The 25,264-nt window shown below is 30.8% G+C and overlaps 1 protein-coding gene across 2 annotated transcripts in view; it reads right to left on the bottom strand.

Annotated features, from left to right (window-relative positions):
- LOC145260659 (putative 3-hydroxybutyryl-CoA dehydrogenase) overlaps positions 1–25,264 on the bottom strand; it is a 72,378-nt gene that overhangs the window by 1,422 nt on the left and 45,692 nt on the right. The window lies entirely within an intron of this gene.

The raw sequence follows: 25,264 nt of genomic DNA, 5'->3' as shown, positions 1-25,264 counted from the left end.
TTTATTACATTTGATTCTTGTCTAATAGATGGATCAAAAGTTATGGGGCAAAACGTGTCATTTTGGGGCATTTTTGACCACTTTTGAGTCCGTGGGGATGCAACGGAAATTTTTACAAAAAAAAATTTTTTACTGTGCACATATATTTAATAATATACAATTTGTGGCAAAATTTTAGGAAAAACTAATGGACGGTTATCTGGCAATTGTCCAGACTAACAGACGCACGGACGCCACTGAAAACATAGGTCCTTCTCCGATAAATCGGGGGACCAAAAATCTGTAAAAATCTTTCATCGACAGTCTGGCAGTTCCTGCTTACATCATTTTTCAGTGAACAGGCCTGAATCTATTTATTTATGAAGGTCACAGACAGATGCAGAACAAGAGACTTTGATGATATGGTCATGCTGAAAGAATGGATGGGAGTTCTTTGGTTAGTAGGTTCAATTCATAAGGAAAGAGCAAGGAAGACGAGAGAGAGTGGTAAGGATGAATTTGGGAGAAAGAGGGACAAATAAGGACCTGGGAAGAGATAGATTAGTCTGGAAGTCAATTACTTGAAGCCATCCAACACATGCCAGAATATAAAATGGATGGTGATGATGTAGAACCAAACCCAGCAATAACAGAGTGCATTCACTGCACAGACCATGATCGTCCCTCTTGCTGAATCAAAATTGTCATTAGATTCTCTCAGTGATACAACAAACAAATTCTATCCCCCCCCCCCCCCCAAAAAAAAAAAATTAACAAAATAACTTTTTTTAATAACAATTAGAGATTTTTTTCTGAAGGTTAAACTGGTATTCATTTTCTTGGGTTAAATAGCAGACTTTCCAAATGAGATTATTACCTGACCAAACAGAAATATAAGTTAATTCAACACAATTTTTTAGCTAAGAATTCTAAGGATGCATCTTGTCCACAGTGGCGCACTGGCCCAACTCACAATCAGAGATATTTTCAATTTTGGTGTTTCTGCATTTACCAAACTGAAGCTTGCTTGGGCTTGCTCGGAAACTGATGGAAATAACCAGAAAAGGTTGGCCAAGCGTTCCTCAATTTTTTACGAATGAGCTGTTTTTAGCTAATACAACTCTATGAAGGCTAGTTTTTTTATAAGTTATAAGAAATAAAAAATTAATTGGGGCAGATTAAGATTGGGTTAGATAGATGTTTGTAATTTTATTTATTGTATTTCCATGTTTTTCCTGTTTATTATTAAAATTTTCTTGTAGTGGTTTAACGTTTTACGAACCAGTCACTTTTGGAAACCGCAGGTCGATAAATAGTAGCAGACTTGTCAATTGAGATTATTGCCTGACCAAACTGAAATATAAGTCAATTCAACACAATCCTTTAGCTAAGAGTTCTAAGGAACCATCTTGCCCACAGTGGCACACTGGCTTAACTCATTATCAAAGATATTTTCAGTTTCTTCTGTGGTCACCCTCCTTTTTCCTTTAGCCGGACATCTAGCACTTGCAACGTTTGCCATTCATATGCATCAATAAACATGCAGCTCAGTGCATGTTTACAGAAATGATGAATGATGTAGCAGTTTTAACAGAACTCAAGCCTGGAAATAAGTTTGTTTTTTAAAAATCTAATTCTTTGTAATAAATGACAACGATAATCTAAATGTCTTATGATCCCTTATAAAATAATTGTAACATTTGAGGTGAAAATTTATTCCAACTTGAAAAAAATGGTTTTCAAATGAGAAGAGTTCCAAATGAATTCATTGGTTTCCCGGATATATTTCTAGTCACAATTCTTTCTAGAAAGACATCAAATACTTACACGAGAGACTGCATGAAGGTTGTCAACATCCCTTTCAATTAAATTAACTGGACTCAAACTTGGTACAGCCAGGTTGTCAGAAAAAATTGGATATATTACAATTTGCGACATGACAATTACGTATGTTTTAATTTTTTTTTACTTGAAATTCAATATTTTTTTCGTTGTAATACAGAATCATCAAAATCTGCGTAAAGATATGACGTGTATGGGGAGAATGCTGTTACAGAACGGTTGTGTCAGGAATAGTTCGCTAGATTTCGAAAAGGAATTTTTCTAGTGTAAGATGTTCCTTGTTCTGGCTGGTCAAAGATGATTGGCAGTGACCAAGTAAAAAAAAGCCGTAGTTGAACAAGATTACCATTTCAGACCACACCGATAAATTGCAGACATTCTTAAAATTTCCAAATTTCCAAATAGAGTCAAGAAAAATAAATTGCATTAACACCCACTAAAAAAAAACAAAAACAAAAAAGATGAACAAACATTTTGGCCAACACAATATGTTGAAAAAAAAAACAAAAAAAAAACGGTGTGTTATTTCAAAAATGAGTGTTGAATGTGAAATAACCACATAAAAATGATACAACAACAACAACTAGGTGGAACGTTCAACAGATTTATTTACAAGTTACGATTGACTTTATGATATTTTTAACCAGTAGATGTGCGATAAGTCTCTCGGTTTTGAAGCATGTGTTTTCGTCTCAAAGTGTCGTGAAGAACTCCCCCTTCTTTTTTCCAATCCAAGGGCGATCACTCGTTTCTGTGTCAACTCTGCTTTTTGGGGGATAACACTAACAACATTAAATGACCGTAATCCAGATTTTTTTTGATCCCTTATAAAATAATCGCAGCATTTTATGTGAAGATTTATTCCAACTTAAAAAAAAAAAAAAAAAAAAAAAAAAGAAATGGTTTTCTAATGAGAAGAGTTTTGAATGCCGTATTTTCGTAACACAAATGTGAAATAACCACGTATACAACTAAATGAAGCATTTAACAGTGCGCGAGCCTTTTCTAGTCTCACACAAAAACATGCGTTCACCTCTCAAGCTATATAACTTGTCATATACATACGCGCACACAAACATACGCGCCCACGTCCACACACGTACATATATTCACGTATATACACTCACATTCACGTGTATATTCACACACGTACACACACAAGGACAACGTCACTTCCCCTTTCAAAGGAAATCCACACATGCGCAAAAGACCACCGGAAACAATTATAAAAGCAAGAGACAAGCTGTTTCCAGCCCTTTTCGACTTAGCTCTCGAGCTGAGCAGTCGTCGGACCATTCGCCCCCCCCCCCGTCGGGGCGCCCACGCACATCACGTCCCCTGCTACTATGTAGGGGGCACGAGCTAACAGACAGTATGTACACTTTATACGCTTTCTCTCTCCGTGAACTGGATTGACATTCTCACTCTTTCTCTCTCTATCTAATACTTGGGCCAGAGAACACCACCACGTAGATGACGGCTAACATGGCGCACAGTTTAACTGATGTCAACCCTCTATCTTTTTCTTTGTCTACACGCTGGACCATCATTCCCATTTTCCACTACATCACTCACTTCTCTTCCCACGCACGAACAAACGATAGTGACCCGAACGTGAGATGAACACACATTTCCTTTTTCCTTCTATACTACCAATCCTGCAACAAACGATGGTTACACCCGCGCGGACATGAACACATGTTATCTCAAAAACATTCATTCTTTCAACAGTAAATAAACGACACGTTTATCTATTCCAGCAATTGAGTCTTTGTTTCCTTCATTCCATTCATTTCATTATTTTCTTTTGTATCAGAATTAGAATTTATATATCTTAGTCCTCTACAACAGATTTATTTACAAGTTACGATTAACTGTGATATTTTTAACCACTGGATGTGCGATGATAAATCTCTCGGGTTTTGAAGCAAGTGTTTTCATCTCAAAGTGTCATGGCGGACTCTCAGTGCATGTTTACAGAAATAATGAGTGCTGCAACAGTTACAACAAAACTCAAACCCGGAAATAAGATTTTTTTTTTTTTAATTTAATGTCTCATAATAACGACGACCATAATCAAAATGTTTTATGATCCCTTATAAAACACTTGTAGCACTTGACGTGACGATTTATTCCAACTTGAAAATAAAAACAAGGCCAATAGCCATTAGTCCCGTTCTCTCATGTAATGAATGAATGTGTGAATGTAGGATTGACATGAAATTCTTAAAGATAAACTAAAATGACCGAAAAATGGGCTGAAATGACTTAAATAAAAAGTAAACGACTTAGAATGCATTTAATGAACTTAAGGATGAATTGAATGACCTTAAGAATGACTTGAATGCTTAAAAAATAACTGGAATCCTTCAAAAACAACTTGGATGATCTGGAGAAAGACTTGAATGGCTTTGAGACTGACTGGTTGTAAAGTGGGTGATCATTTTACATTAAATTAATACAGAAAAGTGATCCCCAACTTTATATCACAAAGTTACAAACATAAGTACAGCATGTAGTAAGAACAGATACTACACTTTGATCTTGGTCCGAAGGCCAAAAAAAGGGTTGGTATTTATTTGCTCCCCCACCGAGCAAATTAGGCACAAGGCCGATTTTTAATGTGAGGAGTGAAGGGGAAATGGGGACCAACTCCCCGGGGAGTAGGGGAGCTGGATAGTGACAATTGGTATGAAGGGTTGCCCCTACATTGACCAAGGTCTTATATGTGGGACTGCCCCCACATATGGTCTTTGCTTGCAGTATCTGCCGGAACAGATACTACACTTTGAGATATTAAATCCTTTATTCATGTTAAAAATACATTGAAAATCAACGATGAACAAAAAACTTAGGCACATGGCCAACTTGGCCAAAAGGCCAAGAAAAGCTTAAAAAGCTAAGAACAGCATCTATTAAGAACAGACTTTTGATCTTAACCAAAAAGGCCAAGCACAAAAGTGTTATGGACAGATCGACCGACCGACAGACTGACCGACGGAGTGACTTATAGAGTCACTTGCACGCGACTAAAAAATGGTTTTCAAGTGAGAAGAGTTCTGAATAACTTCATTGCATTGTTTTCAATAACACCTTTGAGTCGACCATTGAAATGCATAAAATACAGAACATTAAACCAAGTGTTCATTCGCCTCACCATCTACTCCCACCCTCACAACTCTCCCCAACAAATATTCTTGACCCACACCCAACAGTGACATATTTGAAATGCCGCTGCATTGCATTTTTCGTACCTGCTTTTGGATTTTAACCCAAATTCATTTTTGTTTTTCTTCTGTCGGCTTCTCTTTATTCCCTCGACTGTTATTGACTAAATCGATGCATCTATATAAAGAATAGAAGCATACACTTATCAATAGACATTACCCCCTCCCTCATTCTCAATAAACACAGAAGCATAAAGACAAACACACCCTGTCCAAATATGGTTGGTGAAAGAGATTGAAATTGAATAAATAAACTTTAAATAAATAATAAAAAATAAATAAATAATAAAAAATAAATAAATAAATAATAAAAAACAAAAAACAAAAAGTAATTTTTTGTCGTAGGTGTAGTTAGATCTTGTTTGCACCTATAGATCCGAGTTCTTATTAGTGTTGGAACGATTAATCAGAATTGGAATCGTAAAAATTGGACCTTTTTGGGGTATCAGAAAAAAAAAATATGTATATTTTCCGATTACAAAATGATTTTTTAATTAAAATTTTTTTTTATTTGATTTTGTTTAAAATATATTGGTACTATGCTTATTCTCACCTCCAAACACCCGGGCAATGCTGGGTACACCCCCCCCCTCCGCTAATAATAAATAAAAAAAGGTTTTACACCATTGCATGGTTTTCTAAAGTTTTCATTTTTAACATTACAAAATAATGATTTTAACAGATGGGAAAAATTCTATTTAAATTTACACACAAACTACATGACACGCGTTAACCAGATCAGGCGTTTAATTTTGTCTTCTAGGGCAATCACCAGTTAACCTTAGCATCACCAACAAAACGATTTAAAAAAAAAAAACAAACAAAACACATACACTCACAAATTATAAAATCTTCTATGATTAGGATAGATTGCACCGAACATCTCAGAATAAAAATGATCTTCATTTTTTTTTAATCTATATATCTACTAGCCTGGGTGCCGCCCATTATTGCTCAGGTGTTGGTTGAACAAAAAAAAAAAAAAAAATTGCGAGTGCAAATAAAAAAAAATAAATAAAATTAGGTGTAGCAGGCAGGCTTTGAACCCGTAACGCATAGGAGGAAAAGGAGGCGCAAAAAGTAAACGGCCTTATCGATGCGCCCACCACGATTGTGATGTCATGGGCGGTCAAAATAACGTCTTTTATGCGACGTCGTTGTCGTGAAGGTTGAATGACTTGGAAAAATGTTGACAAAAAATGGTCCAGTTGACGGTAAAAGAATTAATGTTTTGGGCCAATTTTTCGATATTTGTTGTCTGAGATATCGAGCTTTAAAATGATACCAATTTTGTTACGGTCCGATGCGTCTGTCAAAAGTTTTTGGCAGACATACAAACATATACACACACACATTTTGTTTTTATATAAAAACTAGGGGGGGGGTACCCGGGGATGCCCGGGTGTCTTGAGGTAAATCAAAACTCCGGGGGGGGGGGGGGTTAAATAATGAAATAAATGTTTTGAGTAGGTAAGTATTAGAATCGAACCCGTACCCTTGAGTTGGAAATTAATGTGTGAAAAAAAAACCGTACTACGTTACCCATTGAGCCACGGCGACAGACAACATTAAGCAGGTTATTTAACTATAAAACAGGCGTGCGCAATAAAAGTTAACTCCGCTGCTTCCATTTGACCTAATTAAGAAGGTCAAATAGAAGTCACGCAGCGTTTGGGTTTGTTTACCCAAATTTAACTGTTTCTTTCCCCAACAGATGTTGGGGAGGGGGAGGGGAAGCAGCTCCCAATTGTCCAGAACTGTCTGATCAAAGCTGATTGCTTCTGGATGTTTTTCCCGGCGCAATGCCGAGAAGACGTCGTTTAAGTTTAGTTTCATTTTATTTATACTAAAAAGCCCAATCAACACGCGAGAAGCCAAAATAGCAATAATTTTGTAAAAATCAACGTAAATAAATCTATACGCTACGCGCTTTCCTAATTCCTAGATATTATTATATACACAGTTTTAAGCGATAGTAACGAACCCGGGAGCGTGTGCGAGAAAAGCCTTTTGAAGACATACACGAAATGGTCACACACATTTTGCCTTTTATATATATAGAAGAAAGATTATATATATATTATATATAATATTTTATATATATGTGTATTATTTTATATATATATATATATATATATATATGTATTATATATATATATACTTTATATATATACTAGCGGGGGGTACCCGGCAATGCCCGGGTGTCTTGAGGTAAATCAAAACTCCGGGGGGGGGGGGTTAAATAAAAAAAATTTTTGGTAGGTAAGTATGAGAATCGAACCCGTACCCTTGAGTTGGAAATTAATGTGTGAAAAAAAAACCGGGCGACGTTACCCATTAGGCCACCGCGACATACATAAAACATACTTAGGTTTGAGTTTATTTAATAAACTATAAAAACAGGCGTGCGCAATAAAAGTTAACTCTGCTGCTTCCATTTGAACTAATTAAGAAGGTCAAATAGAAGTCATGCAGTTGTCTGTTTTTGTTTTTTTCCCCCCAACATCTGTTGGGGGGAGGGGAACCAGCTCCCAATTGCCCAGATTGAATAACAATTGTCTGATGTACAACATTGATCAAAGCTGATTGCTTCTGGACATTTCCCGGCGCAATGCCGAGAACGTTGTTCGTTGTTAACTTTGAATTAGTTTCGCTTTTTATACGAAAAAGCCTCATCAACATGCGAGAAGCCAAAATAGCAATAATTTTGTAAAAGTCGACGTAATAAATTTAGATGCGACGCACTTTCCCAAATCGTACATATTATTATTTAGGACCCATATAAACAGTTGTAAGCGATCGTAACGAACCCGGAACCGTGTGCGAGAAAAGCCTTTTGAAGACATACACGAAATGGTCACACACATTTTGCCTTTTATATATATAGATAAAAGTGAAAATGTGTGCGTGTAAGGACACTTCTCAACCTATACACTAAATGAATTTTTAATCTAGACTTGAAATTTAGTATATAGGATATTCAGACATGTGGAAAACTTTTTAATCTGCTTTCATCCAGAAAAAAGGGCTGCTAAAGAGTCAACATTGAAAAATTTGTACGTGGGAGTCATCGGATTTTTATCTCTTGGCTGTCTCACGAATGCGCATGCGTGAATAGTTCATGTTACAGATTAGTTATGTTAAGAATAAGTTGTTTGGAAACCCCTTTTAAAGACGTGTCAAGCTGGTCTAATGGTTATCATACTTCTGTCTTAAGTCTTAAGTTTTGGTTTCGATCTCAGCTCAAGTATTTTTTTCTTTTTACTTACAAAAAGTGAACGGTTTGAAAAAACATAATACGTGCATGTACGTCTTAATTTCTGTATTTATTAAAATATAATATTTATGCATATTTTACGACTGGGCAATGCCGGGCAGATTGCTAGTAATAAAATAAAAAAGGTTTTACATTATTAGTCGGTTTTGTAAAGTTTTCATTTTTAACCTTATAAAATAATGTTTTTAAAGAATGTGACTAACTACTATTCAAAAAAATTGTAAATTTTTTAGGTCATCCGTAACTATAGAAGTTAAATTTACATAAAAAAGTGCTTATAAGCTGGTTGCAGCTGTAGAATGGGTCTAGTGGTCTGAGCGATTTTCTGTTTATTAGATTTAGTGGTGTTTACTTCAACCTATTAAGAAAAAAAAAAAAAAATACAAAAAATTTTTTTTTTTAAACTTTATGATGTACGTGTCCATCACGGAACAAAGATGTCATATTCCAAAAAAAATCACCCAAACTGATCAAGTAATTTTATTCTTAACTAAAAAAAAAAAAATTATGAGTAAGCAAAAAGGGACTGTTTTGCATCGCCATCTTGAAAAAATAAACAAGAGCAGGTAAGTCTACAATGATTCAACCTTGTAAGATCAGTTTTGTAATACTAACGATTTCGCATAAGTCACTAAAAACTGTAAATTTTTATTTTTTTTAACTAAAAAAATTCTTGATCAATTTATATGATTTTTGGAAGATGAAATCTTTGTTCTGTGATGGGTATGTACATCATACAGATTCTTCTGCAATTTAGTTTTTTAAAATAGGTTTAATCTATCTCTTCTCTAATAGGATATAAAAGGAATTTTGTGTGCCTGTGAGTTCCCTATGGACTCACAAACGGCTGGGTCGATTTTTATGAAATTTCACACAAGGGTATTTTATATGCCTGGTAGTGTTGTTAGAGAGGTTTTGTGTCTGAATGTCTTTCATAAGTACCGATAATCGAAAAAATCCGATGAAAGAAGGAGCAGTCGATTTTGATGTCGGTTGGTTGGTTGTTTTTGTTTTACGGCATATCAACCCTTTTCAGGTTATTTAATGCCGAATCCAGTGATTTTGAAAAACAATTTTTTAATAGAGTATATTTGTTTTTTTTTTTAAGTCGGTTTTTATTTAACCCATAGTTGGGACCCTAACAGGTACTACCACTTCAGGTCAGAGTGGACCTGGGAGCAATGGCAATCAAAGGGTGGCTCCACACTCCCCAAAGCCCGCAAGCTGGGGCCTCACCATCGGATATAGTTTAAGGTCATATCCAGGACCGTTGATTTTGATCAAAGTTAACATCTTATACAGCCTAACATCACCAGTGCATTTGTGAAGTTTTATTAGCCCACAAGCCAAAAGGCCCGGCATATATATATATATATATATATATATATAGGTTCTTTGATATGACAGGGTCGCCGCGTTTGAAATGAATGTTTCTGTTTAAAACACGATTTCACAATGATACTTGACATTTTTTTATTTTAAACTTAAATTCAAATCAAATTTAAGCCATTATCACCCCACAAGCAGTAAGGTCAGGCATATAAAATCAATAGTAAGTTCTTTAATATGACAGGGGTGCGATCGACTGAACTATGATACTTGACTTTTGCATTTTAAACTTTAATTCAACCCATTATATATAAAAAAATAATTTTATAAAATCAACAGTAGGTTCTCTACAGTGCAATGTAGACTACACTGTATTGTGGACTAAGTCACTGCGGGGAGGCATGTGAAACTTTCTCCAGATGCATCATAATGGGTCCCTAATTAAAGCAGGCAATCAATCGATTTGATTGAAAAATGATCGATTTCATAGATTTTGATGACAATAAAAATATGGGCATGTGAATTAAACATTTGTTCATCATCTTTCAATCCCGGGCAACATCAACTTTCCCTGCTAGCTCTAAATAAACACTGATATATTTTATTAGATTGGGATTTTGTTGAGGAGAGATGACAGTAATGACAATGATTTTAAATGACCTAACTTGGTGTTTTTAGTGTTTTTATTTTTTTATTTGTTTTACTGTTTTTCTTGAGACAAAATTCTTTTCATTTAAAACATCTACGGAGACCTGTCTTAGCCGCACTTATTTAGATTTATATTCAACGTCCATAATCACATTGTCACTGCAAGTTTAGCATCATTAGACTTGGCTAGTTTTCAGGAGAGCTGGAGAAAATTTATTTGGACCATCAATAGTTATAAACTTATTTTGTTTTTATTATATATCGAAAAATGTTTTTCTCTTTTTTTATTATTTTAATTCAGTTATTTTGAAGAGATTCAGCTAAAATTTAAAAATATATATATACAAAACAAACACCCACAAAGTTGATATTTCTTGATGGGCGTTGCCTTGGATAAATAATATCTAAAATTTATAAAAAAAAAATATATTTAATCTTTAGGAATGAACTGGTCCAGGTTTTGGTTTTTTAGTAATTTCCAGTGTTATGTATTATCTAGTCATTAGATTTGGTTAGTTTTCACGAGAGCTGGAAAAAGATTTGGGCCATCTATAGCCATAAACTTTTTAATTTTTTTTATTTTACTTCAGTTATTTTGCAGAGATCCAGCTAAAAGTAAAAAAACAAAAAAACTACAAAACAAATACCCACAAAGTTAGTATATTCTGGATGACGGTGTTGATATTTTTTTAGCAATTTTCAATGTTTTCTATTACATAAAGGGGAAGTGAATGATTTTGATTATTATTATTTTCAATAGATAGAAATAGGTAGGGCACAACTGAAACAGGGGTGGGGGAAGGGATATGGAAAAACAGGCAAGAAGGAAAGAGAGAAAGATAGAGACTGACTGAGAGAAATGGGGAGATAGAAATTTAAATATAAACATGTTCTGCACACTTCTTGACCTTTTCTGTTTTGTTTATTACTAGCAGAGCTACCCATTGTTGCCAGGGACGTAAAAAATATTTTATTTATCAATAATTTGTCTAGTACAACGCTATTGCATTCATTAATAGTTTGTCTCCTACAAAGAATGTTCTTTCATCAATAGTATATCTATTACAAATACATTTCATTTATTAATAGTTTGTCTACTGCAGAGGCATTTTATTTATTAATAGTTTGTCTACTGTAAAGGCATTTAATTTATTAATAGTTTGTCTACTAAAGAGCTATTTCATTTATCAATAGTATATCTACTACATTTCATTTAATTAGTTTGTGTACTGCAAAGGCATTTAATTTATTAATAGTATATCTACTGCAAATACATTTCATTTATTTATAGTTTGTCTACTGCAAAGGCATTTCATTTATCAATAGTATATCTACCACAAATACATTCTTCATTTCATTAGTTTGCCTACTACAAAGGCATTTCATTTATTAATAGTTTGTCTACTGCAAAAGTATTTCATTCCCATTTCATCTAGAAAAACTGTTACAAGATCTGAGCAGCAGGTTCTCAGCATGCCCTATCCAAACGTAATAGAGTTCAAACCCAGCTTCAGAACCTAGTAGGTGATGACATTTTCTCTTCCCTGCAATATCTTTCCCATTGAAGAGACATTGTGAGCTTGTTTCTGCTCTATCGTTATTTTCATGGCATGTGCTCGACTGAACTCCAATCTATGGTTCTCCCTTGCTAAACTTTCACATAAAACACTCGACTAGCTACAACCACTATATACAATATGCTTCACTCTCTATCTGTGCCTAAATCTAAATGCAGATTCCATAAACAAAGCTTCTTTCCCAGAACTGCTTGCCTGTGGAACACTGTTCTGTTGGACTGCTTCCCGGTTGAATACAACATAGTCTTCAAATCCAATATAAACAAGTTCTTGTTGAGCCGTCCCCATAAATAATAAAATTCTACTTGATTTGCGCCATTAACGATTACTACACTACCACCCTTATCCTCGAGTGGCCTTCTGGTCTTGATAATTGGTGACTCCCAAGTAAAAAAAAAAAAAAACTTTACCAAAGGGCATTGAAAGGTGACGGTGGTCAAGCGGTTAATGATACAGACTGATGACCTGGGTGTACAGAGTGGAAATCCAATTCATTCCACAAAATCACTCTCACTTAGGATGTTGGCAACCTTCATGTGGTCCTTCCTATAAGTACCCAATGTATTTCTACAAAGAAATTTGTCACGAAAAATATCGGGGTAATCAATGCCAACAGCAGAATCTTTGGATTCATATGATATGATACTAACCAAGGGACATAACTTTAGCATAGAAAGCAATTTCTCCCCAAAGGGAGATAATTGATCCTTCACTCCTATTGTGAATGCCGACATATTTTATTAAACTGGAATGGAGATATTTGTTGGGTAGGTATCATTTTTTTATAGTTTGACTAATGGTCTATAGCAAGGTTTCTCAACGAGGTCCATACCACCCACTACAGAGACATTACGAGACTTGAGGTGGGTGATGGACAAATTTATCGTATTGGGGGACCCTGAGATCCTGGGGAAGGGAGGGGGGGTTAAAGACCAAGAGCTTCTAGTAACATTACTAGGTGTTTCTCATCCCGTTTTCTTTGGGATTCACAAATTCATGTGGAAATTGACTGCATCACATATATTTTTAATTGAAAAAATTGATTCAAGAATCAATAACCTTGTATTGCTGACAAAGCTTTTTAATTGTTTGCTGAATCTGATTCACATTTTCTGATTCACATTTTCTGATTCACATTTTCAGCAAAGTCTTTCTCACCTATCGAACGCTTCTTGGGAATCGAAACCGAATGGATGTTGTGAAACGTGATGATCTAAGACTTTTTCTATCAAATATGCAACCAAATATTCCAAAATTTGTTACTGATTAGCAACAACAATCTGCACATTAATCGATGATTCTTCTGATTATTATTTTGATTTTTATTGATTAGCAATTTTTATTGATTATTTCATTAGCAATTTTTATTGATTATTGTATTAGCAATTTTTATTGATTATTGTATTAGCAATTTTTATTGATTATTGTATTAGCAATTTTTATTGATTATTGTATTAGCAATTTTTATTGATTATTTTATTCACAATTTTTTTTGATTATTGTATTAGCAATTTTTTTTGATTATTTTATTCACAATTTTTTTTGATTATTTTATTCACAATTTTTTTTGATTATTGTATTAGCAATTTTTATTGATTATTTTATTCACAATTTTTTTTGATTATTGATTAGCAATTTTTATTGATTATTTCATTAGCAATTTTTATTGATTATTGTATTAGCAATTTTTTTTGATTATTTTATTCACAATTTTTTTTGATTATTTTATTCACAATTTTTTTTGATTATTGTATTAGCAATTTTTATTGATTATTTTATTCACAATTTTTTTTGATTATTGTATTAGCAATTTTTATTGATTATTTTATTCACAATTTTTTTTGATTATTGTATTAGCAATTTTTATTGATTATTTTATTCACAATTTTTTTTGATTATTGATTAGCAATTTTTATTGATTATTTCATTAGCAATTTTTATTGATTATTGTATTAGCAATTTTTTTTGATTATTTTATTCACAATTTTTTTTGATTATTTTATTCACAATTTTTTTTGATTATTGTATTAGCAATTTTTATTGATTATTTTATTCACAATTTTTTTTGATTATTGTATTAGCAATTTTTTTTGATTATTTTATTCACAATTTTTTTGATTATTGTATTAGCAATTTTTATTGATTATTTTATTCACAATTTTTTTTGATTATTGTATTAGCAATTTTTTTTGATTATTTTATTCACAATTTTTTTTGATTATTGTATTAGCAATTTTTTTTGATTATTTTATTCACAATTTTTTTTGATTATTGTATTAGCAATTTTTATTGATTATTTTATTCACAATTTTTATTGATTATTTTATTCACAATTTTTTTTGATTATTGTATTAGCAATTTTTTTTGATTATTTTATTCACAATTTTTTTGATTATTGTATTAGCAATTTTTATTGATTATTTTATTCACAATTTTTTTTGATTATTGTATTAGCAATTTTTTTTGATTATTTTATTCACAATTTTTTTTGATTATTGTATTAGCAATTTTTTTTGATTATTTTATTCACAATTTTTTTTGATTATTGTATTAGCAATTTTTTTTGATTATTTTATTCACAATTTTTTTTGATTATTGTATTAGCAATTTTTTTTGATTATTTTATTCACAATTTTTTTTGATTATTGTATTAGCAATTTTTATTGATTATTTTATTCACAATTTTTATTGATTATTTTATTCACAATTTTTTTTGATTATTTTATTCACAATTTTTTTTGATTATTTTATTCACAATTTTTTTGATTATTGTATTAGCAATTTTTATTGATTATTTTATTCACAATTTTTTTTGATTATTGTATTAGCAATTTTTATTGATTATTTTATTCACAATTTTTTTTGATTATTGATTAGCAATTTTTATTTATTATTTCATTAGCAATTTTTATTGATTATTGTATTAGCAATTTTTTTTTATTATTTTATTCACAATTTTTTTTTATTATTTTATTCACAATTTTTTTTGATTATTGTATTAGCAATTTTTATTGATTATTTTATTCACAATTTTTTTTGATTATTGTATTAGCAATTTTTATTGATTATTTTATTCACAATTTTTTTTGATTATTGTATTAGCAATTTTTTTTGATTATTTTATTCACAATTTTTTTGATTATTGTATTAGCAATTTTTATTGATTATTTTATTCACAATTTTTTTTGATTATTTTATTCACAATTTTTTTGATTATTGTATTAGCAATTTTTATTGATTATTTTATTCACAATTTTTTTTGATTATTGTATTAGCAATTTTTATTGATTATTTTATTCACAATTTTTTTTGATTATTGTATTAGCAATTTTTTTTGATTATTTTATTCACAATTTTTTTGATTATTGTATTAGCAATTTTTATTGATTATTTTATTCACAATTTTTTTTGATTATTGTATTAGCAATTTTTATTGATTATTTTATTCACAATTTTTTTTGATTATTGTATTAGCAATTTTTATTGATTATTTTATTCACAATTTTTTTTGATTATTTTATTCACAATTTTTTTTGATTATTGTATTAGCAAATTTTTATTAATTATTTTATTCACAATTTTTTTTGATTATTGTATTAGCAATTTTTTTTGATTATTTTATTCACAATTTTTTTTGATTATTGTATTAGCAATTTTTATTGATTATTTTATTCACAATTTTTATTGATTATTTTATTCACAATTTTTATTGATTATTGTATTAGCAATTTTTTTTGATTATTTTATTCACAATTTTTTTTGATTATTGATTAGCAATTTTTATTGATTATTTCATTAGCAATTTTTATTGATTATTGTATTAGCAATTTTTTTTGATTATTTTATTAACAATTTTTTTTGATTATTGTATTAGCAATTTTTATTGATTATTTTATTCACAATTTTTTTTGATTATTGTATTAGCAATTTTTTTTGATTATTTTATTCACAATTTTTTTTGATTATTGTATTAGCAATTTTTATTGATTATTTTATTCACAATTTTTTTTGATTATTGTATTAGCAATTTTTTTTGATTATTGTATTAGCAATTTTTTTTGATTATTTTATTCACAATTTTTTTTGATTATTGTATTAGCAATTTTTATTGATTATTTTATTCACAATTTCTTTTGATTATTGTATTAGCAATTTTTATTGATTATTTTATTCACAATTTTTTTTGATTATTGTATTAGCAATTTTTTTTGATTATTTTATTCACAATTTTTTTTGATTATTGTATTAGCAATTTTTATTGATTATTTTATTCACAATTTTTTTTGATTATTGTATTAGCAATTTTTATTGATTATTGTATTAGCAATTTTTTTTGATTATTGTATTAGCAATTTTTATTGATTATTGTATTAGCAATTTTTTATTGATTATTTTATTCACAATTTTTTTTTGATTATTTTATTCACAATTTTTTTTTTCTTATTGTATTAGCAATTTTTTTTGATTATTTTATTCACAATTTTTTTTGATTATTGTATTAGCAATTTTTATTGATTATTTTATTCACAATTTTTTTTGATTATTGTATTAGCAATTTTTTTTGATTATTGTATTAGCAATTTTTTATTGATTATTTTATTCACAATTTTTTTTGATTATTGTATTAGCAATTTTTATTGATTATTTTATTCACAATTTCTTTTGATTATTGTATTAGCAATTTTTGTTGATTATTTTATTCACAATTTTTTTTGATTATTGTATTAGCAATTTTTTTTGATTATTTTATTCACAATTTTTTTTTATTATTGTATTAGCAATTTTTATTGATTATTTTATTCACAATTTTTTTTGATTATTGTATTAGCAATTTTTATTGATTATTTTATTCACAATTTTTTTTGATTATTGTATTAGCAATTTTTATTGATTATTTAATTCACAATTTTTTTTGATTATTGTATTAGCAATTTTTATTGATTATTTTATTCACAATTTTTTTTGATTATTGTATTAGCAATTTTTATTGATTATTGTATTAGCAATTTTTTTTGATTATTGTATTAGCAATTTTTATTGATTATTGTATTAGCAATTTTTTATTGATTATTTTATTCACAATTTTTTTTTGATTATTTTATTCACAATTTTTTTTGATTATTGTATTAGCAATTTTTATTGATTATTTTATTCACAATTTTTTTTTATTATTGTATTAGCAATTTTTATTGATTATTGTATTAGCAATTTTTATTGATTATTGTATTAGCAATTTTTATTGATTATTGTATTAGCAATTTTTTATTGATTATTGTATTAGCAATTTTTATTGATTATTTTATTCACAATTTTTTTTGATTATTGTATTAGCAATTTTTATTGATTATTTTATTCACAATTTCTTTTGATTATTGTATTAGCAATTTTTTTTGATTATTTTATTCACAATTTTTTTTGATTATTGTATTAGCAATTTTTTTTGATTATTTTATTCACAATTTTTTTTGATTATTTTATTAGCAATTTTTATTGATTATTTTATTCACAATTTTTTTTGATTATTGTATTAGCAATTTTTATTGATTATTTTATTCACAATTTTTTTTGATTATTGTATTAGCAATTTTTATTGATTATTTTATTCACAATTTTTTTTGATTATTGTATTAGCAATTTTTATTGATTATTGTATTAGCAATTTTTTTTTGATTATTGTATTAGCAATTTTTATTGATTATTGTATTAGCAATTTTTATTGATTATTGTATTAGCAATTTTTATTGATTATTGTATTAGCAATTTTTATTGATTATTGTATTAGCAATTTTTATTGATTATTGTATTAGCAATTTTGTTGATTATTGCAATTTTTATTGATTATTGTATTAGCAATTTTTATTGATTATTGTATTAGCAATTTTTTTATTGATTATTTTATTCACAATTTTTTTTGATTATTTTATTCACAATTTTTTTGATTATTGTATTAGCAATTTTTATTGATTATTGTATTAGCAATTTTTATTGATTATTTTATTCACATTTTTTTTTGATTATTGTATTAGCAATTTTTATTGATTATTTTATTCACAATTTTTTTTGATTATTGTATTAGCAATTTTTATTGATTATTTTATTCACAATTTTTTTTTTGATTATTGTATTAGCAATTTTTATTGATTATTTTATTCACAATTTTTTTTTATTATTGTATTAGCAATTTTTATTGATTATTTTATTCACAATTTTTATTGATTATTTTATTCACAATTTTTTTTTGATTATTGTATTAGCAATTTTTATTGATTATTGTATTAGCAATTTTTTATTGATTATTTTATTCACAATTTTATTTTGATTATTTTATTCACAATTTTTTTTGATTATTGTATTACCAATTTTTATTGATTATTTTATTCACAATTTTTTTTGATTATTGTATTAGCAATTTTTATTGATTATTGTATTAGCAATTTTTATTGATTATTGTATTAGCAATTTTTATTGATTATTGTATTAGCAATTTTTATTGATTATTGTATTAGCAATTTTTTATTTATTATTTTATTCACAATTTTATTTTGATTATTTTATTCACAATTTTTTTTGATTATTGTATTAGCAATTTTTATTGATTATTTTATTCACAATTTTTATTGATTATTGTATTAGCAATTTTTATTGATTATTGTATTAGCAATTTTTATTGATTATTGTATTAGCAATTTTTATTGATTATTGTATTAGCAATTTTTTATTGATTATTGTATTAGCAATTTTTTATTGATTATTTTATTCACAATTTTTTTTGATTATTGTATTAGCAATTTTTATTGATTATTGTATTAGCAATTTTTTATTGATTATTTTATTCACAATTTTTATTGATTATTGCATTAGCATTGTATGATATATTAATTGACTCACTTGATTTATAGTTGTTATTGTTTCCATTCGATTGACAGTGTAGAATTTTGTTGAATAAACTTTTATGAATATTTAATTATTTTCACGTTATGTCCTACTCCTACTACTACTACTAACATTATTATGTAAGGATGCATGTAGGGAGGAGGCGGTAGGAGGTATCAAAGTGTCCTAAGGGGGTGTTTGCCAAAAACGGTTGGGAAACGCTGGTCTAAGGATATATTTCCAGGTCATCCAGTACAACTGTGATGCAATTATGACTTAAAATATTAAAAATTAGTTTAATGAAAAAAAAAAAAAAAAAAAAAATTCGTCAGACAAGACGAACAAGTTCATTTCTCTCCATTAATCAAGGTTTTATAGCGCGGAAACTTCACGTCATTCAATCACAAAGTAGAGGTTTATAATTTGTTCATAAGTTCTACTTGAGTTGGTCGAAATAAAATGGCTTGACAGGCACATAAAAAAAAAAAAAAAAACTGGAAGTTCCTTGTCAAATTATAAATTGCCTGATAGAAAGATTGTTTGTAGTTTTTCTCAGGAATTAAAATTAATCGCTCTTTAAGTCACGTAAACTCGTTTGAGCCGAGAGCAAATGTCGAAAGTGTGTTCGGGTTTCTTTCATAACGAAATGTTGACTTCTTCTCAAAGCAGTGAAAAAAAGAAGAAAAAAAGGGTTGGATTCAGAATTCTTCCTAACAATCAGTGTTCTATTTTTTCTCCCTCACCGCCACCGCAATTTTCTTTTTGTCTTTTTCCAACTGACAGCAACTTCACGTGCACAAGATTAAAGTGTCACTACCGTGGAACAAAAAAGAAAAAATCTTGTCATACTGCCGCCTTGAATCACGATAGAACCTAAATTTGAATGTATCTCCATATTTTTAATATCAGACGGGGTTTGATGATGAGCGTAATGGTTGGCCATCGGATGTTGACAAGAGTCTTAGTCAAAACCAATCCATGCACAACTGCTTGAGAACTTGCTTTTGAATCAGATAGATGTAACGTATACAACGATTTCCAACCACTTGAGAGAGATTGGAAAGACAAAAAAACTTGATAAATGGGTGCCTCACATATTAAACAACAACCAAAAGAAACGCCATTATGAAGTGTCATCTTCCTTTCTTTTACGCAACAAGAACGACCAGTTTCTTGATTAGGTTGTGACTTGTGATGAAAAGTGTTTTTTTTTTTTATAACAACCAGCAATGCCCAGCTCAGTGGTTAGACGCCGACAAAGTTCCACAACACTTCCTGAAGTCAGTTGCACCAAAAGAAGGTCATGCTGTTTGCTGGTCTGCGACCATTCTCATCCATTGCAGTTTTTTTTAATTGTACTCTTTTACGGCGGGAAAGTAATGTCAACAAATGGATGAAATGCATCGGAAACTTCGATAACAACACCCAGCATTAGTCAACAGAAAAGACCCAATTCTCCTCCATGACAATGTCCAACTGCACGTTGCGAACCCGACCATGCAGAAGTTGAATGGGTTAGGCTATGAAACTCTGAAACTCTACCTCATACGCCATACTCTCCAGATCTGTTACCTAGCGACTATCGCTTTTTCAAGCATCTCAACAACTTTTTGCGTGAGAAATACTTCAAAAACTTAAATGATATCTAGAAATGCCTTCAGCGACTTCATCGCCACCGGAACGCAAGATTTTTACGTTACTGCCATAAATACATTTGTTTTGTGTTGTCAAAAGTGTGTTGAATCTGATGGTGCTTATTTCGATCAATAAATTTTTGTTTGAGCCGAGATACATTTGACTTAATTTAAAAGTTTAAAGCCGCAAGAACTTTCTTTTCAACATGATAGCATAGAGATAGCATGAGAAGTTTTCTAACCTAGTAGTGGGAGCCCACCTTCTTTGCAGTAGATATGGCAGTACCTTCTATGGGACGGACAATATAACGTAGCAACATTTTTTTTTTACTAGGTAGTTATCACTTATCCAGGCTCAAAGGCCACTCGAGTATAAGTGTTCATGAGTGTCATTAATGGTGAAGATTGGGCAGGGTTTAATTATTAAAGAAGACTGTTCAACAAGAACTTGTTTACACTGGACTTGAAAACGACCATGTTGTAGTCAGCTATGAAGTAGCCTTGTGGTATTGTGTTTCATAGACAGGTTGTTCTAGGAAAGAAACTTTTATTTAGTTTTAGGCACAGATGAAGAGTAAGTGACATTATTGACAGCGGTTGTAGCTATTAAGCTCTGAATTAAGACAGTCGAGCTATCTCAACTTGTCTATAGATAAAGGAAAGTCTGTTTGGAGTGATCTCCTTTTTGTTGTTGTTAATCTCCGAGTTAAAACAGTCGAGTTATCTCCCTTTGTCTATGGATAAAGGCGAGTCCGTTTGGAGTGATCTGCTCTTGGTTGTTGTTGTTGTGTAAGTGCGTTTTGAGGAAAGAGTTCATAAAAGTAGCTAGTCAAGTGTTTGACATGAATGTTTTACAGAGGACCATAGATTGAAGCTCAGTCGAGCACCTGTCAAGTACCAGTTATGAAAATAATGATAGAGCAGACAAAGACTAGCAACATCTTTTCTGCGAGAAAGAAATTCCTACAGACACATTGGGTAGAATTTGTTTATTTAAGAGGGCAGTCCAACATTGACTTGAAAACGATTATGTTGTAGTCAGCTGGGAAGCAACCCCACAGTAATGTGTTCTGCAAACGAGCAGTTCTAGGAAATACACTTTACTCATGGAAGTTTAGGTTAGTTTTAGGTAGAAAAGAGATAAAGAAGTGGAAATTATTTGACAGTGGTTGTAGATAGACGAGGTTTTGCTGTGAATGTTTTACAGTGTGGGGGGGACCATCGATTGAAGCTCAGTCGAGCATCAGTCATAAAAATAACGATAAAGCAGAGAAAGACTAGCAACGTCTCTTCTGTAAGAAAGGGGAAGTAGGAAGGAGAAAAGAACATTGGCCACTAGATTTCGAAATCAGTTTTGTACCCTGGCTTTTTATGATGAAACGTAGCTTTATGCAGTTCCTCCCTACGCGTGCGGCAACAGTACTTCATCATAGAACGTATTTGCCTTTTATACAGGTAGAGGATTGCATATGGCGTGAGATACCTTCTGGAGTGGTGGAATGATCCAACTATATTTTTTAAGCAAACAGTAATGTCAGTCTTCTATTTCAGGTCAGGAGTAAATGTTGGTTGGTTGGTTGGTTGTTTTTGTTTTATGGCATATCAACCCTTTTCAGGTTATTGCCGAATTCAGTGATTTTAAAGAAAATTTTTTTAATAGAATAGATTTTGTTTTTCAAGTTGGTTTCTATTCAACCCATAGTTGGGACCCTAACAGGTACTACCACTCCGAGTCAGAATGGACCTGAGAGCAATGGCAATTAAAGGGTGGCTCCACACTCCCCAAAGCCCGCAAGCTGGGGCCTCACCATCGGATATAGTTTAAGATCATATCCAAGACCAAGAGTAAAGGTCAATTACAGAAGCTTGTTAAATTTAAAAAGTTTCCTAGCACAGTAGATGGAGCCCACCTTCTTTACAGCATACTTGGCAGTATCTTCTACGGGACAAATAATATAATGTAGCACTTGTTAAGGTAATATATGAAATATACATGTTAGTCCGCCTGCGCTTGCCAAAATCAAAATGAGTGAGTCCTTGTAATGTAATCATCAACTACCAAATAAATATATTTTTATTCGAGTTAAATACTCCCTTGAATCGTAATGACAGCCTACAGTAAAGATGGATAGTGTTGGTTGGTCCAGTAAAATCCTGAATGGTCACGTTGGGTCACGTGACGCAAAAGAATAAGGCAAAGTATGAACCACAATAAAAAACATCGAAAAAGGAACAAAAACAAAAAAAATGAAATTAACAAAGAAATTAAAAAAGAAGGTAAAAATATTGAGAAAAAAAAAAAGAGATCAGCTAAGAGAAACGAAAAAAAAAAATGCATTTCACGCAGGTATGTGTTCGCTGCCAAGGTAAATGATTATTCAGATTCCTGTGAGGAAACGAGGCGTGCAAAAGACAGCCAAGTGATTGGACGGTCTAAAGTTTTAAGGCTGGCCCTCTTTCATCAGCAAAAAAAAAAATAAAATAAAATAACAGTAAGATACGACGTATCTTAGATACGTCCATTTAATTAGCACTTTTAGTCATGAAATGTGATTTAAAACTCAAATATGACAGGTCAACATTTACGCTGTTTGAAATATAAGCGTGACAAAGAATATAAAGGCAATTTTAAAATCAAGCCCAAGCAACCAAACATTACTACTAAAGCCTGACACAGACATTAATGCTATTTCAAATATAAGCGTGGCAGACTAACATTAATGCTATTTTAAATACAAGCATGACAGACTAATATTTATGTTATTTCAAATATAAATTTGACAGACTAACGTGATTGCTATTTCAAATATATAATTGACAGACTAACGTTAATGCTATTTCAAATACAAGCATGACAGACAAATGTTAATGCTATTTCAAATAAAAGCCTGACAGACCAACGTTTATGCTATTTTAAAAATAAGCATGACAGACTACCATTAATGCTATTTCAAATTTAAGCACGACAGACTAACGTTGATGCTATATTAAATATAAGCATGACAGCCTAACATTAATGCTATTTAAAAAAATAATCATGACAGACTAACCATAATGCTATTTCTAACTATATGTATGACAGACAAACGTTAATGCTATTTCAGATGTAAGCATGACAGACCAATGTTAATGCTATTTCAAATAAAAGCATGACAGACTAATATTAATGCTATTTCAAGTAAAAGCATGACAGACCAACATTAATGCTATTTCAAATATAAGTATGACAGACCAATGTTAATGCTATTTCAAATAAAAGGATGACAGACCAACGTTAACGCTATTTCAAACAAAAGCATGACAGACCAACGTTAATGCTTTTTCAAATATAAGTTTGACAGTCATAGCTTCTCAAAAATAAAAACTCAAATCAAATGACAATTAGTGTGCCTCCCTCCACACACACACACACACACACACACACAAAAATAAATAAATAAATAATAATTTTAGTAAAATTCAAAACGAAAAAAACGAAAAGCAATGGTAATAATAAAGACTCTCTTTTTGTTAAACAATTCAAAATATTTTTATAATGCAAAAAATTATGTTGCAATTCGATTTCAGGTTGACAAAGCACAAACAAAGAAAGTCAGAGAGGGGGGAAAGGAAAGTCAATTGTTTAAATGATTATAAGGAAAGGAGAAGCAAAAAAGAAAAGATTAAAGAGGCGGGCATTTAACAGTAAAAATACCATTGAAGATGTTTGGATTTGTGATGCGTGTGTGAAAATGTAAATGTGTGTGTGTGTGTGTGTTTGTAGTTGTGTGTGTGTGTGTTTTCATTTTCTTTTTTTGAAGACTATAATGCAAGGTATGGAGCAGCCAAACCAGCTGCCAACATTGCCCTGCTTTTTATTGAAACCAACCGAGAGCTCTTTTTAGTATCCTCGCTGTTCCCTTAAGTGCAATTGTCTGGATGTCTTTCCCACTTGGTTCACCAGGAATATTAGTTAGGTAGGACTTCAGGTTCTTCTTCATAAGCCCTGTGGCACCTGTAATAACTGGTATGATTGATATCTCCTTAAAATTCCAGTTTCTTTTCATATCATACATGAGACCTTGATATTTGCTCTGTTTCTCTCTTTCAGCTCTGTTCAGACCTCCATCATTAGGGACACTTACTTCAACCAAGGTTGCAAATCTCTCTGACATTCCATATAACTATGTCAGGTTTGACAGCAGCATTTTAAAGGTAGGTGGCTGTAGCGATTACATGGTCGTAATATATGGTATGTGTGGACATATATGCAGCATAATTACGGTGCCAGATCACTGAAATTAAGCAACGTTGAGCCTGGCTATTACCAGATGGGTGACCATTTGGGAATGCTAGGTGCAGAGTGTGCTTTCTGCTTATGTCGGCATTGTTTCTAGTCATTCTCAAGTTATACAAACTTACAGCTGGAATTAAAACAACACTCGTTGACATCTATGCTGATGATACGACCATCTATGGCAACACATCAAAGGCCGTAAATAACCAAGTTCTCTCTGACTCTCTCTCCTCTGATCTTGAGCATGTGGTACAATGGAGAAAGCAGTGGCTGGTTACTTTTAATGCATCTAAAACCAAGCTCCTATCTTTACATCATCAACGCTCTGATCTCCATCTGGCATCAATTGAAATCGATGGCACTCGTCTATGGGAGGCTCCATGTTTTGATAAGCTTCTGGGATTGACCTTTACTCCTGACCTGAAATGAAACACGTACATCAACTCTGTTGTCAAGGTTGCTGGAAAAATGGTAGGATCCTTCTACCGGTCCAGAAGATACCTCACTACTGATGCAATTCTCTATCTATATAAAAGCCAAGTACGTCCAAGGATGGAGTACTACTGCCACATCTAGGAAGCAGCTGCTAAAAACAGCCTAAC

The sequence above is a fragment of the Euprymna scolopes genome, chromosome 36 (assembly GCF_053919585.1).
Source record: "Euprymna scolopes isolate OS-2025 chromosome 36, ASM5391958v1, whole genome shotgun sequence".
In the NCBI taxonomy this organism is placed as follows: domain Eukaryota; kingdom Metazoa; phylum Mollusca; class Cephalopoda; order Sepiida; family Sepiolidae; genus Euprymna; species Euprymna scolopes.
Note: the sequence above shows the minus strand (reverse complement) of the source record. Positions and strands in the feature narration are given on the sequence as shown.